Source organism: Protopterus annectens, chromosome 15.part0, assembly GCF_019279795.1.
Source record: "Protopterus annectens isolate FY-2018-M chromosome 15.part0, PAN1.0, whole genome shotgun sequence".
Taxonomy (NCBI): domain Eukaryota; kingdom Metazoa; phylum Chordata; order Ceratodontiformes; family Protopteridae; genus Protopterus; species Protopterus annectens.
The window spans coordinates 605,622,054-605,638,957 of record NC_056749.1 but is presented as its reverse complement, the minus strand read 5'-3'; the positions used below and the strand labels follow the sequence as shown (position 1 = coordinate 605,638,957).

The 16,904-nt window shown below is 38.4% G+C and overlaps 1 protein-coding gene across 2 annotated transcripts in view; it reads left to right on the top strand.

Annotated features, from left to right (window-relative positions):
* The window catches only part of LOC122789949 (P2Y purinoceptor 4-like), a 965,681-nt gene that overhangs the window by 886,591 nt on the left and 62,186 nt on the right, over window positions 1-16,904 (top strand). The gene's annotated exons all lie outside the window — the stretch shown is intronic.

Below are 16,904 nucleotides of genomic sequence, written 5' to 3'. Positions count from 1 at the left end.
CCAGACTCTTGATATTACAATAAACAAGCCATTCAAGGACCATTTGCACATGGAACTCAATGACTACACTGAAAATAGAATGGAGAGAAATAAGCATGGAAACTTTGTGAAGCCTAGCCTGCAAGAGGTCATGGCTTGGTTGAAAAAAGTCATGGGATAAAATCACTGACAGCTATGTTGCCAATGCACTACAAGCAGGCTACTTGGACAAGCAGTGCTCATTTAAGAAGAGCTCTTTTTCTAGGCATGACAGATTGGGGCCAATTGTTCTACAGGAAATGGAGTCGCAAGAAATTCAGGCCAGAATTCAGGGGTTGGAGACTTATGACAATGTTCCAGAAGAAGATGACATGACTGTATTTGAATAACTTTTCCATTATTGGGAAAACAGAATGGATTGCTTTTGCTTTCAGTTTTATTCCCCTCCTCCAATACACATGTATTGAGATTTTTCTGCACTTTCTGTTAAGCATGAAATATTGCACTGTGAAAGCCAAGGTGTAGATATTCTGAAGACATAAAGAAATTTCTTGCACAGAGAAGAATATGTTTATGTAGAATTCTCACTCATCTGTTAACGCGTTACTTAGAACTGTTATCCAATAACAGAAAAGTACCAAATAAATGTCACTTTGTGTAGATGAATAAATGTCGATTTTTGTACATGAATAAATGTAGATTGTTGCACCGGGGGGGTGGAGAAATAAGGCATCTCCTGATAATAAGCCCTAATGCGTATTTCGGCGGGGAAAGACTGTAAGACCCAGTCTTATTTTCGGGGAAATACGGTAGTAGTAGCAGTACTAGTAGTAGCAGTATTATTATTAGTACTAATAGCAGTAGTAATAGCAACAATAGTAGTAACAGTATTAGTATTAGTAGTAGTGGTAGTAGTAATGGTATTAGTATTATTATTATTAGTAGTGGTAGTTGTAGTGGTGCTGCGGTAGCATTGTCGCCTCACAGTTAGACGTTGCCCGTTCGATTCTCAGTTAGAGCGTCTTCTGTGTAGCGACATGCGTGAATGGGCATTCCTTAGTTGAAGGTTGTGCATTAGGCCCGGCAAGCCAGTACGTAAAACTCTACTGCCAATCATTAGAGGACCGGAGTTCCGCTGTGGCGACCCCTAACCGGGAAAAGACAAAAGACACAAACAAAGTAGTGGTAGTTGTAGCAGTGGGAGCAGTAACAGTAGCAGAGTTTACTATGTATAAAAATACCTTGGTGTCATTTGCTGCATAAAGGTTAGAAGAACGTTGTAACGGAGTGTTACAGCTGATTTATTTGTGGTAATTGCATAAATCAGATTTCCATAACTTTCCAGTTTATTCACACCATTGAATAAATGGTTATATATAATAAAATGGCTACTACAGTCTACATTAAAATTGATTTACATCATTTGTCTGTATCCTCTTTATGCAGCTATGAAATTAAGCAGCATTTTACAAAAATGTCAATAGTAAGCTATTTCAATATACAGAATCATGCAATGGCAAAGTACACATTGCCCCTACTTAATTCAAACATAAACCCCAGGTAAAAAACCGAGGTAAAAGTATCTTTTACTGAAAATGTTTACTAGAGCACAACCATGTGTCTCTACCCAATCACAGATAAATTCCTTGTACTGTCATTCATGATAGCTTGTTGGTTTCTCCCTTATGGAATCTTCTTATTTTCCAAAGTCCAAGTTCCTTTCCCCAGTTCTCCCATACATCCTACTGTACTCAAAAGAGAATGGCAAGATGTCATACTTCGATACAAAGACCAGTTTGCCTCACCCACTACTTACCTCGCCATCGCCCCAACCTTTTTTCCCCTTTATCATGACCTTCCCCATAACCAGCTTGCTGTCATCTTATTCTCCATCTATTCTAAACCTCTTTATCCTACACCCCTTCCCTCCCACCTACATACCACTACCATCCATATTTTGTTCCCACAGCAACACATCTTTTACAACTCCTACCCAAACTATTCACTACAAGATTTCTTCACTTTTGCCTGTGCAATACCTAGCCTCAATAAAATATTTCTGTCAATTTTCCCCACTTCCAACACTATTAACTTTAACCCTTGCAGTATTTCTATATCTACTATCTTCCTTTACCAGTTTCAGCAACACCATTTTCCACTTTATAGGATTATTTATCCCTCAATTCAATTGTGAAACTACCCCAACTGCACCATTGCAATGTGGACGTATGGGCCTTTGAGTAGATCCTACTGCTTCATCAACATTGCCCCCCCTCCCCACAGAGAGACTTCATGTCAGCCACTAGTCATCCAACAATTATAGCTGTCACTATCCAGCACCCCCCAAAAGAAAAAATCCCAATAAGGGTTCCCTCTCACATACTGAGCTTCTCTTTCCCCCTGGTCCTTCCCTGTTGGCATCTAGAAAAGAAGAATAGCTCCTCTATGCACCCCAAACATCAAAAAGCATCTAAAGCTGTATAGTGCCATATGAGACCAAACAGTTCTTCAAGCACAAAGGCTTGCCCATATTGACCTTATCAATAAAACATGTGGCAGAAACCCTGCCTCCAGCTTATACATTTTCAATTCCTCGCATCCCACTACATTCAGCATACAAGGGCTAGATAAAGGCATAAGCATTTATAGGCAAAGAGAAACACAGCCACCCACACCAAAAATATTGTAAACAACCTACTCAAAATATAAAAGCACCAACACACCTGCAACACATTCTAACCTCCCCATTATAACTACACAAAACTGTTTGCCACATTATACTAAGGACATATATGTTAATACTACTTACTAAAAAAAATAAATTATAAGAAGCTTGGAATGACTAGAAAAGCAGCTACTACAGAAACCTCAGATTTAGGAGAGAGCATGGACAAATAACTGGCAAAATTGCTTGATATTAAAAGAACACAATGCCTGCAGTCCCATTGAATGAAACCCAGTCACTGTCTACTTTGCAATAACTAATAGACCACCCCTTAATCTCACTATGAAGAAATTCAGCAAATGATGCAAATTATGATACATATATATTTATACACCTAACACACACACACACACACACACACACACACACACACACACACACACACACACACACACACACACACACACACACAGATAGATGGATAGCTAGCTAGCTAGCTAGATAGATAGATAGATAGATAGATAACATCAGTAATTAGTAATATTTACCCAGATCATAGCTCTGTAATCAACTTTTCAGTCACAACTTGTGTGGGGCAGTGTCCATATCATACTGCAGTAGGACAAAAGTCCCCCTTTACCTGACCAAACTAAGTCAATACCTAGCTGGACACATTACCAATGGGTGTGCACCACATTACCAGTGGGTGTACATCACATGTCTGCATACTCTCCTTCTCTATACACTCCACAGATCAATGCGGCCACTAAAGCTGTGCGTAATATCCCCCATATCGCCATGTGAAACTCTCATATAAATCACCAGACCTCATCTCTGCATAATGGGGGAAGACAAAAAAAGAAAGAGAAGAATTCAGATTTGAGTAAACCTACCCAGAACCCCAGTTCACACTTACCATTGGAGTGCTACTGTTCCTCTTTCAGGTTGCCTAGTCAAAGATATAATCAGACCCATCAAGTCATTTTACGTGCTATTCTAGACTGCCCATCATTTCACTCTCCCTTTCACATCAAATTGTCTTCAATGGCCATTCATTGTAAACTTCCTGAAGGCCATTGCATTTTACTATTGTTCTCTAGTGCCTTCATCTCAGGATGCTGTGCGTTCCACTGGTCTACTAGTTTCAAGTATGACCTGTGTATGATGCTCAGGGATCCACAAGAACACTCTGTAACCACAGTCTGGCACAAAGTGATCACATTTTCAAAGCAATGGGCCCTAAGGAAAGGGTCCCCTTGTGGGTCACATCCATACCTGATTTTTGCCACTCTAGCTCCTGTATGTCAAACGCCTCTCCATCGACATAAAACTGTCATAATTCACTTCCACAAATTATGGAATTTTTCCCAGAGCAATGTAACGCCCCATACCACTACTGAACACACACCGCATTAAATCAAACCCACCATAGTGGGGGGGGGGGCTTTGCACACCATACCCATCAATGTGGGAACTGCACCCCACACACACCCCCGACTATGTATATCAACTCCAAGATTGCACTACAGTGGGGAAATGGGCATAGTTGTGGAGTTGGCCAACTACTTTCTTACCCTGGGAAAAGTTCCATGATTCATGGAAGTGAATTTCAACGGTTTTGTATTGATGGAGAGGTGTTCAATGTAAAGGTCTTTTGATGTAGTAATATAGACCCCATAAACTGGCATGAAGAAATGTCTGAGCTGAAAACATGATTGGTCTGAAACAGTTAACAAGTCCCATTTGTTAGAAAGGTGGCCTCCTAAGTCCATACAGATATAAATGTGTCCTTATTTCTTTGTAATCAAAGTGATTTAATATCTTTTGAAAGAAAATGTTCTTTTTTCCATTCATCAACTTTCCTGGCTAAATCACTGAGCTATGTTGGAATAAGGGGCCACATACAGTAGATGATACTTTGCAAGAGCTGTAAAAAGTTATGTGGCTAATCATTTGAAGGAGCTACTTATGACCTGGATCATTCTAATGCTTCTTAGAAGATCTACCTAGGGAGGATCAACAGAAGTGTTACAATGGTCTAAGGCCTGGGACATTAGCTGTTCAAGAACTGAATGCTGAGTCAAGAGAAAACGAATATACAATAAACACTGTGTTAAATGTAGGGTTCCTCTATCTACCTATGTATATCAATTCCAAGCCTATTCACTAATTACTCCAACAGGAGGAGTTTAAAAGATTTCACCCAATTTGGAAGTGGTGTTTTGCTTTAACAATACTTTCAAGTGGCTCTCTAAAGCACTGTGACATCACTATCCTTTTATGTATACATATGTCTATATCTATATCTATATCTGTCTATCTATATAGTTATATACATTGGGCAGGTATGTTTCTGTTCCCATGAATGTGAACATCATCATCACCAGTCCCCTTTTTCAAAATTTTCTACATGGGTTTGAGGTGTTGTGTCAACTGTCGCCATCTCTATTCAGTGCCACTATCCTACCCTCTTCAACACTCATGCCTGACTGTCACAGGTCTTCTCTCACACAATCCATCTATCTCATTACTGTATGCACTTTGTTTCTTCTAACGTTTTTCCTGTCTGTCCCAAAGTTTCCTCACCAGACTGTCTTCTGTTTTTCTACATGTGTCCAAACCTCCATAATCTGTTCTTTTTAACCATTTCTGCTATTGACCATTTCTGCAGTTGGAGCTACATTGACTTCTGCTATGTCCTCATTTCTTCATCTGTCCTGCATTGTGTACCCTGCCAAACATCTCAGGTACTTCATCTCCATCACATCTTGTTCCCTCAACTGCTATGCCTTTACTGGCCAGATTTCTATGCCATACAGTAGTACTATATACATTATACCTGACACTGTGCCAGTTGGCTGCAGCCCCTCTAATTCTAACTTTGACCTCCTCATTCAGACTTCCATTCCCCTCAACCAGACCTCTCGAATCCTTAAAGCCTTTAACCTGTTCCACTATTTTCACTTCTATCTCAATTTTCAACTTCTTCTGAACTCCATCATTTGCTGCCATTACAGTTGTCTTATCTGTACTCAGCTTCATCCCATTTGCCTTCAGTTTTACATTATTTTCCCCTATCCTTTGCTGAAGTTCTTGCTCAGACTCTGCCTTATGCAGATAATGCAATATCATCTGCATACAGCAACTTTGTTGATCTGTCTTCTTCGACCTGCTTGCTAATGTAGTCCATCACCAGTATGAATAGCAGTGGGCTTAGAGCTGATCCCTGGTGCACACCCACTCCCACTTAGAACCTCTCTGTGAGGCTGAACACTATTCATACTTCAGTAATTGAGTCCTTGTACATAGCTTGCACTAATTCTACCAATGCTTTGGGGACTTCGAAACACCGCAGGACTGCCCAAATCAGTTTTCTTGGGACCTTGTCATACGTTTTCTCCAAGTCTGGGAATGCCCAGTTGGACTTTCTACATATCCCTGTCTATCTTCAAAACTATCTGTCTCACTGCAAACATTGGGTCACTTCTTCTGCATCCTGATCTGAATCCAAACGGCATATTCATTTATCAATTACCCTCTCCAGAACTTTCAGACAATATGACAGGAGTTTCATACCATACTATCCACAGTTTGGAATGTCTCCTTTGTTTTTGAACACTGGCACTAATATGCTTATTGTCCATTCATCTGGGATACGCCTTTCTCTCCACACTGCTATGCCTATCCTCTGGAGCTGTTTTTCCACATCTTAACCATCATCTTTATCGTGCCTTCTATGACCTCATCTGAGCCTTCTGCTTTTCCTGACTAGATTTTCCTTAGTGCTGTTCTTACTACTTATATGTTGGGCTCCTCCTGTTCTCTCATCATAGGCTGTGCCTGGGGCAGTACAGCTTCTGTGGGGATTTCTTCATTCAGAAGCTGCTGGAAGTACTCCTTCCATTTAACTTTGATGTCCTGTGGACTGGTGAGCAAGTTGTTGCTGGCATCCCTTATGAAGTGTGTCTGACAACCCTTTTTATTTTTCTGTCTTTGCTTTGCAACCTGACACAGTTTCTTTGCACCATCAACTGAGTCACTTTCCAGAAACTAATAAAGTGTGTCTGATGCCTTGTTCAGCTCCACTGAACTTGAATGCATGGGATATTTATAACTATCAGAGAGACATCCCCATCATTTTCTTGCAATATTGACTTTTGTCTTTATGATCTAATGTGTTTGAGACACATTTCTAATTTAAAATGGTTCAATGCAGAAAGATGTGTAAACAGTTAGACTTAAAATATACTTTATTTTCTATTTGTAGAAAAAAATGCATGTTTTCTTATTTATTTATTTTTTACATTCTTTTACAGATGCAAACAATTGTCATAATTAAAATGAATTGCCTTTTGTTGTTTATCATAAATAAAGATTATGGGTCATCAAATATATTAATAGAGAGAGAGAGGAAGTAGTATTTTTGTGGAATACATCTAGCTGATCAGGCAGTACTGTACCAGACACAATTATGAATATGTCATGCTGATTTAGCAGAGTATTTGCTGAATATGAACAGACACCCTTAAGGCAAACAAACTTGGAAGAGAAGGTACTGCATTTTTGGATTTGTTGGAGAAAACTAATATGTTTGTTGTTTTCATTTTACTTACTCATCATTCCTCTTTAGACATTCATCACTGCAAACATTCATCATTTTGCAGCAGCTGTCAAAGCTCCAATAATAGCAACATAAGAGAAGGTTTAGATTGAGAGATACAACAAAAAAAATGTAGTGGGAGGAGCATGGAATCAGAAAACATCCTGAAATTTAAGGGCAGTCTAAGTCAACAATAAAAAAAGTATTGTGTTCAAAGCCCTGGATCTGGGCATTTAAAATAATTCTGCTGTCAATATTTTTAAATGTTGCAAAACAAACTTGACTATAAGTGTAACATCTGGATTTCTGCAGCAGGAAAGGACAGCTTTAACATCTTCTTCTTCTTTCGACTTTTTCCCGGTTAGTGGTCACCACAGCAGATCACCCATCTGCTCATGATTGGCAGTGGAGTTTTACAGTGTTGAGTTGCCAGACTGGCGCCCAACCTTCCACAGAAGGCACACACATGCACACACTCACACCTAGGGCCAATTTAGAGTGCCCAATCCACCTACAGCATGTCTTTGGGATGTGGGAGGAAACCGGAGCACCCAGAGGACACCCACACAACCACAGGGAGGACATGCAGACTCCGCACAGAAGGCACCCCAGCCGAGTATCAGACCAGTGAACCTCTTGCTGTGAGGTGGCAATGCTAACCACTGCAACCCTGTGGCTGCCCAGGAAAGGACAGCTTTAACATATATAAATAATAAAGAGGAGAAATATCAAATAGCAATACTTAAAAGTTCTGAAAATAATGCAAAATCTAAAATAATTTACCATTTATTTTTAAATATATGCTCTTTATACAAATTTAAGGTCCTAGAGGAATTATAGATGTGTGAAATGTATTGGGGGGGGTTGTGTGGTTCATTAATAAGAAAAAGAATAAACCATGGTATAAGAAATGAGCAAACAAGGAGATGGCTATTAAAAGAAAGATATTTGTCCTTATCAAAAGTTGCATATGTGAGGGGGTGTGGCCAAGATGCCCGTCTGATAGCAGCAGAAATTCATAGCTCTGCTTATATTTTAATCTCCTCACAGGAAATATACTTTAATTTTTAGAAAAATCAAACTAAAAGTATACTAGCAGTTAGATTAACATATACTCTTTATTATTTTTTAAAAATTAATGCATAGTCAAGAGAATTTTTTAATTATTCCTGTCAAGAAGTTTTCTACTGGAGATCATAACATGAGCAACTCAAAGAACCCCCAGAAAGAATTATATCTTATGATAAACATCCAAGAACTGTCACTAAAAACATGAGCAACGTGAAGAACCCACACCAGGAGAGTGCAGTGAAGAAAGAACTACATCTAATAATAACAAACATCCAAGAACTGTCACTAAAAACATGAGCAACGTGAAGAACCCACACCAGGAGAGTGCAGTGAAGAAAGAACTGCATCTTATAATAACAAACATCCAAGAACTGTCACTAAAAACATGAGCAACGTGAAGAACCCACACCAGGAGAGTGCAGTGAAGAAAGAACTACATCTTATAATAACAAACATCCAAGAACTGTCACTAAAAACATGAGCAACGTGAAGAACCCACACCAGGAGAGTGCAGTGAAGAAAGAACTACATCTTATAATAACAAACATCCAAGAACTGTCACTAAAAACATGAGCAACGTGAAGAACCCACACCAGGAGAGTGCAGTGAAGAAAGAACTACATCTTATAATAACAAACATCCAAGAACTGTCACTAAAAACATGAGCAACGTGAAGAACCCACACCAGGAGAGTGCAGTGAAGAAAGAACTACATCTTATAATAACAAACATCCAAGAACTGTCACTAAAAACATGAGCAACGTGAAGAACCCACACCAGGAGAGTGCAGTGAAGAAAGAACTACATCTTATAATAACAAACATCCAAGAACTGTCACTAAAAACATGAGCAACATGAAGAACCCACACCAGGAGAGTGCAGTGAAGAAAGAACTACATCTTATAATAACAAACATCCAAGAACTGTCACTAAAAACATGAGCAACGTGAAGAACCCACACCAGGAGAGTGCAGTGAAGAAAGAACTACATCTTATAATAACAAACATCCAAGAACTGTCACTAAAAACATGAGCAACGTGAAGAACCCACACCAGGAGAGTGCAGTGAAGAAAGAACTACATCTTATAATAACAAACATCCAAGAACTGTCACTAAAAACATGAGCAACGTGAAGAACCCACACCAGGAGAGTGCAGTGAAGAAAGAACTACATCTTATAATAACAAACATCCAAGAACTGTCACTAAAAACATGAGCAACGTGAAGAACCCACACCAGGAGAGTGCAGTGAAGAAAGAACTACATCTTATAATAACAAACATCCAAGAACTGTCACTAAAAACATGAGCAACGTGAAGAACCCACACCAGGAGAGTGCAGTGAAGAAAGAACTACATCTTATAATAACAAACATCCAAGAACTGTCACTAAAAACATGAGCAACGTGAAGAACCCACACCAGGAGAGTGCAGTGAAGAAAGAACTACATCTTATAATAACAAACATCCAAGAACTGTCACTAAAAACATGAGCAACGTGAAGAACCCACACCAGGAGAGTGCAGTGAAGAAAGAACTACATCTTATAATAACAAACATCCAAGAACTGTCACTAAAAACATGAGCAACGTGAAGAACCCACACCAGGAGAGTGCAGTGAAGAAAGAACTACATCTTATAATAACAAACATCCAAGAACTGTCACTAAAAACATGAGCAACGTGAAGAACCCACACCAGGAGAGTGCAGTGAAGAAAGAACTACATCTTATAATAACAAACATCCAAGAACTGTCACTAAAAACATGAGCAACGTGAAGAACCCACACCAGGAGAGTGCAGTGAAGAAAGAACTACATCTTATAATAACAAACATCCAAGAACTGTCACTAAAGCATGAGCAACGTGAAGAACCCACACCAGGAGAGTGCAGTGAAGAAAGAACTACATCTTACAATAACAAACATCCAGGAACTGTCACTAAAAATGGACAAATTTGAAAACAAAATGGATATTATCAAACAAGAATGCAGAAAACAACTAAAACTTCTAAATGGAATAGTAAAAAAATCTGAACAGATTCTTGCATTTGAGAAAACAGTAACTGATCTAGATACTGGAGTGACAGAAAATGAACATCAAAATGAATTTCTTTTGAAACAAAACACCAGGCTGATTGAGAAACTGGAAGACCTTGAAAGTAGATCAAGGAGGAATAACATAAGAATATATGGAATTCCAGTTCCTCAAGAAGTGGTTTTCATCAGCACTAAACATGCCTGAATCCCTCTCTTTTGGAGTTGAGAGGGCTTATCGGTCCCTGGCAAATCCAGTTTCATCTCTGAGTTCACCTAACCCCAGGTCTATAATAGTTAGATTTCTTTCCTCACAAGACAAGGACTTAGTGCTGAAATCAGCTTGAAATAATTCCCCTATCAAGATGGGTGAAAAAGTTATTCATTTTGACAATGACTACACCTCTACAGTCATATCCAGAAGAAAGGAGTACGTTCCTCTAATTAAGTCCTTGAAAAAAGCCAATATTAAAGCTCAAATTCTTTTTCCTGCAAGAATAAAAATCACCTTGCCAGAAGGAGTGAAGATCTTTGATTCCCTACAAGAAGCAGTAAAATGTATCCAAAAGAAGAAAATCCTGTCAGTCATAGAAGAAATGGAATGGTCATGCCAGAGTTTGAAGAGACAGGCAACAAAAATAGATGGTCTGTGAAGGAAGGAGCAAACAAAACTAAGAAACTAAAAGATAAATGAATAAACTCCTTCTAATTTTAAATGCTTTGTGTTATGAATCAAAATGTATTTGATTCTGGAAAGTCTCTATGCTGTAAGGTATTGTGAATCATTTTTATTATTAACTTTCTCTTTTCCTTTCTATATCTACTTCTTCTAATTACATATAGTACTAAGTATTTAAGTAACTTTCTCTCTCTCTCTCTTCTTTCTTCCTATTCTGTTTTGTTACCAATATTCCTTTTCTCTCTTTTCCCCATTATAAGTATTTTACATACATTTCCCTTTTAAATAACTACAAATGATGTATTTCTTCTAATTCTTCAGTAATGGTATAATTTAACTTAATACCAAAGAGCAATTTTCTAGTGGGTCAGTGGTGGGGTAACAAGGAAGTGTTTCTGATTAGTGTTTCTAACTAGATGTTTTAGACTGATTGTTTAGATACATTTAAACATTATTACAGTACATGAATGGTGTTTTATAGATAGCTAAATATAAGTTTATATATACATATATATATATATATATATATATATATATATATATATATACACACACACATACATACATACTACATTCCTTTCTCTCTCTCTCTCTCTCTCTCTGGCCTGATTAACTGGTGGGTAAATGATTGAAATGTTATGATATGATTTCTGATTTGAGGCAGCTGTTGTTACTTCTAAATAGCTGTTTTTATATGAAAGGGTTAATTGTTTCATGATGTTGAAGTTTTGTGAGGAAACTGGTGGTCTGTGTGACTGTTCTCATTGTAGAGATTCATGACATGCACTGACAAAGCAGCTTGAGTGTTTTTTTTTTTTTTTTGCTTTCTGTAAACTCTAAAAGCTTCAAGATCTGAATTTCCCACCGAAAATGCTTTTTTCTTCACTAGAGACAACTTCAGTTGTGCATGAGCCTACTTACTTTTTAACAAGTTTATGAAGCTGCAGCTTGAGGAAACAACAGTGATTATATAATTTGACCTTTTGAACTTGTTAAATGGTTGTACTTAGAATTCTTTTTTCTTGAAAGTCTGTTACCCTTCACTAGATACTTTAAGTGGTAAATAATTAGTTCTGATAAAAGTGTTGTAACTCCTTTGAAAATGCCTATGTTATAGATGCATACATTCTGCAGATTCAGTGACACTGTTAGCAACTAAATGACATCAAGTGAACTAAGAGCTGCATTAGAAAACTCATTATGCGTATTAACATCAGACTTATGTTATATAACTAAACCATTAGTAACTAAACAGAGGGTTGTCAAGCTCCTTTTCTCTCTCTCCCCCCTTCCTGATGAAAGATGTCAACATAGATATTGTTAATACATATGAGTAATATGTATATAATTGCAAAATATAATAGTTATATTGTAATAAGTGTTATTTATTTATATTTATATATATATATATATATATATATATATATATATATATATATATATATATATATATATATATATATACACACATGTATTTTCAACAGATCCTTACATGAAAAATGTTAGATAAATGACTGATAAAATGATTAAATCATCTGATGTTTCTTGAAAAGTCTTGGAAATATTGACAATCTTCTTAACCTTCCGCTTCTAATGTTAATACATACTTTGATCTGATGTGTCTTTCTGGCATATCTATGTATTAGAGGTGCTGTTATCATGGGTGGTCACAGTGGTGCAGCGGTTAGCATTCCTGCCTCACAGCAAGAAATTTTCTGGTTCGATCTTCAGCTGGGGTGCCTTCTATGCGGAGTCTACATGTCTTCCCTGTGGTCCCGTGGGTTTCCTCCGGGTGCTCCAGTTTCCTCCCACATCCCAAAGACATGCTCGGCTGGGGTGCCTTCTGTGCGGAGTCTGCATGTCCTCCCTGTGGTTGCGTGGGTTTCCTCCAGGTGCTCTGGTTTCCTCCCACATCCCAAAGACATGCTGTAGGTGGATTGGACACTCTAAATTGGCCCTAGATGTGAGAACGTGTGTGTGTGCCTTCTGTGGAAGGTTGGGCACTGGGCTGGCAACTCAACACCATAAAAACTCCACTGCCAATCATGAGTGAACAGGTGGTCCAATGTGGTGACCCCTAACCAGGAAAAGCCGAAAGAAGAAGAAGAAGTTAAGATAACTTAAAAGTAGTAGCAAAGATTTTCGTGACATTTAGCGAAAAGTCAGTAAATATTTTTTCTCGTAAAGTATAAATGCATTTACCATTTTCAAGCCCCCCCCCCCCCACACACACACACACACAGGCCAGAATTGCAGAAAGAGAGTCAGGTGGCAACCCTATCAACTAGGTGCACTGATGCTGTTCATAAAAAATGTATTTTATGCTTTGTGTGACATCCTTCCAGAGGGGGATGCATATCTGGTACATGCAGATCCATTGTAAGAGAGTCCCACTGACCTTGTGTCAGTCCTTGCATTGTCAGAGAGCAACCATAATATAAATCTTTACTTTAACATACATTTACTATGTGCCCTTACATTAAGAAAACTAAGAAAAGGAAATCAGAAGTACTTAACTGTGTTTAAATGCATACACACACACATGCACATGCTTTTGTACACATGTACTTTATATACATATACATATGCAGAAACACACACACACACACATGCTTTTGTACACATGTACTTTATGTACATACACATATGCAGAAACACATACACACACTATATGTGTGTGTGTGTGTACATACAATGAATTATTTATAATAAACAACATAGTATACCTAAGCATTATTAATGTATATTTTCTAGTAAATGTTGCTCAATGATTTACTTGGTCACTGTCACACATTGGCTGTGTGTTCCACATGCAGTCTTGGTCAATGTCTTTCTGTCAGTATTATTTTATTTGTATTGATAAGTGCATTTAATAATTGCTATTATCTTTGGCAGTGTAGCTTATGTTGTGGCTGAAAAGGATCCTGGGACCAATTCACTTTCCTGGCTACCAAAGTATAAATAAATATGAAATAGAAAAAAGGAGGGGGGACATGACAGAAATAATTCAGGAACTAGTAAAGCACATTTTAAGTCTGCATCATTCATGAGACAGAAAAATCCTCCCACTGAAAGCATTGGGAAGTAGCAGACAGAATAAGTTTAGAGTCCTACTACTTGTCACTTGTAAATGGACAGCAATGATTATTTACTGCAGTGAGAGTTTTCACACCTCGGCATGAGAGTAAGAGGGAGGGTTTATCAAAGTTTTTAGGACTACAAAAGACTCCTCTTACAAAAACTGTTTTTTAATCTGCTTTCTTTTGCTGCAAGTAGCTAGCAGCTATTTATAGCACAGAACAAGCTCTTGCAGACAGATAAATGAGGCTTAGTCAGGTAAATAGAGAAGTAGCTGTTTTACAGAAGGTGTGTTTAGATGACAGTGCTTCATAGTCCTACCATTATATTTTAATGGCATGAGAAAACAGCACCACTTCCTTATGTCTGGCATAAGTCATATAAATAGGTTCATAGGTTGGTACTAGGCTATCAGCCCTAGGGCCTATACAAGCCAAGCCATAACAATTCCCTGGCTATTTCTTCCCACACTATTTACTTCCCTGGACCTCTGTCTAACAAGACGACTGACATGATCCCAGGGGTGAATTTTCTTTCTCCCATCCAATCGTCAAGGTTCCTGTTGAAGAGGGCCAAAGAGGCACTCTGCTTGACATGTATGGGCAATCTATTCCAGAGTCTGGGGAGTCTCTGGGTCAGGAACCTATCCCTCCAGCATGTTTTGTTTATTGTGATGACAAGGTTTAGATCCCTGGAGCGTGTAGCTCTGAGGGATTGGGATTTCTTTAAGTGTAGCATGTCCAACAGCTCTGGGTTTGACATGTCCTTGTATGTTAAGCAGAGATCGCCTCTGAGTAGACGGTATGCGACAGAGTATAGCTGAAGTTTTTTAAGGAGGTCAGCATAGGGCATCTGCTTTAGGCCTGTGATTCTTTTAGTGAGGTATTTCTGCAGCCTTTCCAGTTGTTGCAGATGTCTTAAGAGGTACATACCAAATGGGGCGTTGTATTCTATAATGGGTCTAATGAGGGATGAGTACAGTGGGACAATGACCGCCTTTTTTCTGGATCAAAAGCCCTTAGTGATGAGGTGTGCCACATAGAAGGATTTCCTGACTGTTGTGGTGATGTGGTTATCAAAGGTGAGACCACTGTCCACCTGTGTCCCTAAGTCTCTTATCACACTTTCATTGTTTAATGTACTGCCACCTATATGGTAATTCACGGGTACATGTTTTTTCCCAAAGGGGATATCTATACATTTCTTGGCATTGAGCTTGAGCCCATGGCTCTAGCATCAAGCATCTGTTTCTGTAAGGCCCTTTTGTAGAGTATCCACATCATCTGGGGATTCAATAATGGCTCCCAGTTTGCAGTCATCTGCGAACTTTGTTAGCCAGAATCCCTTAGTGTTGGCCTGTACTTCAGAGAAGTAGATGTCAAACAAGAGCAGTCCAAGGACTGAACCCTGAGGTACTCCACTTGTCACTTGTCTCAAGCTGGATTTGAAGTCGGCTACTTTTACAGTGTGGGTTCTATCAGTAAGCCAGTTAGCAACCCATTGGGTGACAGAGGGATTAATTCCCAGCTTAGTAAGTTTATCTATGATTCCAGAGTGGGGGGTGGTGTCGAAGGCCTTGGCAAGGTCTAGATAGGCTGTGTGGACCACCTTACCCTTGTCCATGGCTCTGGAGACTGATTCGAAGAAGTCAATCAGGTTCAGGAGACAAGATCAGCCCTTCACGAACCCAAACTGGGTGGGGTCCAGGACTTGAAATGTATTCTGAGAAGAAAGAAGGAAAGCAGGAAAATAAGATTACATTACAAGGCAGGCCCCATCATTCGCCATTTTGAGAGAAATACATCAAAACTGTAAAAGAAGCAACCGGAGTGATTTTGAGGCATTAAAATAGATCAAAAACAAAGCTACAATGAAAAAAAAAATGTTTTTTGAGTTCTAAGGTGGAGTTTTCCTTTAACCTATCAACTGCATTATTAAAACATATAACCATTGTTAATATTGTACATTTAACTTATCAACATCACTAAACATAGTTTTGTTGCTGTTATTGATCTTGTTGTTAAAATCAGTATGGATGCTTCAGGTTTTGGAGCTTGATTTTTTAACTAGCAAGCTATGTCAGTCGCAACTTTCACAATACTTAGATACAGAAAACATTTATGAATAGCATTTTGCAACATTTTTAAATGCTGTTCCAAGCTTTTGGGTTGCTTAACCTCTCTGTCTAATGAGTGGCAAATTTTACCACTGACAAATGCTTTAGCAGTATTCTGGAATAAATGTTTTCCACTGTTATCTTACCCATGTGAACAAGATAATTGCAGCATCCTCAAAAGACTTTAATCTACCTGCATGCACTGAACAAGAAAGAAAATCAATATTTTAAGATACCTTCTACTAAATGGCATTGCATATTACTTAAAAAATGTACACAACCTGATATGAGGAGTCTTCACCTCCCAACACCCCAGGACAATTTGACCTGCCACAGAAAAGCCTGGAAACATAGGCAGTCATACAAAGCAGTTTTTGGCTAGAGATCACACAAATGAGTTTCACAGACAAGCCTGCTTTGAAAATTACTAAAACAGGTAAAATAATTGTCCAAGGAAGAAAAGGTATGGAAAATAAAATGTGTATCAACATTATGAAAACGTACACTTGTACAGTTTAGTTCACATCTCTTTAGTAATCAGTATGTTTTATAATATTTAGGAAATAATAAATACACTGGTATCTAAGAAGTCTGTCATACATGAGTTAGTTTGTACAGTGCAAAAATGTTGAATAATATTGTTATGAAAATGAAGGAAATGGAAATGGAAGAAGTATGTAT